Below are 1,447 nucleotides of genomic sequence, written 5' to 3'. Positions count from 1 at the left end.
ACCTATCAATTTAACTGCTTCCATTTTTTAACTGTGATAGCCTGACTGACCTGAAAGAAACTTTTTCTAGTGAAGACCCAGGGATAACCTTTGCATTTAAACATACATAATTTAATATTTGAAGAGTTAAAAGTATCTACAAATGATGGGAAAATGAGAGTAATAATGAATGTGCTGCATCTATATATATGTATACATATGTATGTATACACACACACACACACACACACACACACACACACACACACACACACACACACACACACACACACACACACACACACACACTGATGCAACAATTTCATAAATACATCATTTTAATAACATCTCTGACCAAGAAGTATAGAGATTGCAAAGACTGTTAACATATTAGTGTTAGACTGGCATTTAACACTTAGGCAGGTTCAAGATGATGTTAGGTACTTCTTTAGGTGAATAAAAGGGTGTGACCCAAGAAGTCAGATGCATTTCCAGGGTAATGCTTAAGAAATAGCAGAACATCCATGTTTACGTACTACACCTGGACTAAGTAGCTGTGTTTGGTATCCAAAGGCAATGCTATTTTTTTATTTGGCCTTACAAGCCTACAGAATATTATCCCTTTCCCATATGCTTTTGAAATACACAAGTGTGAAAGAGTGAAGTAGTATGTGGTCTCTTCCATGAAAATATCACCTTACTTCATGAACAAACCAGTCCCTGTGCTCTTATACACACTACCCTCTTACCTTTGTTAGCACTTCCCCTGCAGACTTGGATATCTTCTTTTCTGGCACATTCGTAGGTGACCATCACGTGTTCTTAGCTTACTGCCCTATCCATTCTTCGGTGCAGGATTCTGTCTGAGATGTTATCTGTCTTGAGATATAATTTTTATTGCTACTGTTCATGTTTACTCAGAATTGTTGAAAGGACATGCTCTTCTGAAATAAATACTTTTCAGACTGACATCAGTGATATGCACAGTATATTCCTTTACTGTTAATGTCACTTCTAGCACAATTTAGTGCCCAATGTTTCACTGTAGGGCCATTACACATTATTTAGTTCTCTTTTGTGTCCAACTGTTTCACTGTAGGGCCTTCACACATTATTTAGTTCTCTTTTTATTTAATTCTATTTTTAGTATCCAACTGTTTCACTGTAGGGCCCCCACACATTATTTAGTTTTCAGTGTCCCACTGTTTCACCATAGGGTCATCACACATTATTTAATTCTCTTCAGGTTACACTAGCATTCACCTCAAGTTACTTTCCAGTCTGGAAATGTCTAAAAGTAGGTATGCCAATGAAAGTGGTATATATATATATAGGGCTCCTCTACATTAAGCCAAGGTGAAATTCCTTGAACTTCATTTGTCTGTTGAAAAAATGTTGAGAGAGAAAGCTGACATGGTTTTTCATAGGAAATCATTGCCGTTGTGATTTCTAAGTGTGAGCTGGCAAT

Source organism: Protopterus annectens, chromosome 16.part0, assembly GCF_019279795.1.
Source record: "Protopterus annectens isolate FY-2018-M chromosome 16.part0, PAN1.0, whole genome shotgun sequence".
Lineage (NCBI taxonomy): Eukaryota > Metazoa > Chordata > Ceratodontiformes > Protopteridae > Protopterus > Protopterus annectens.
This window is presented reverse-complemented; position numbering follows the sequence as displayed.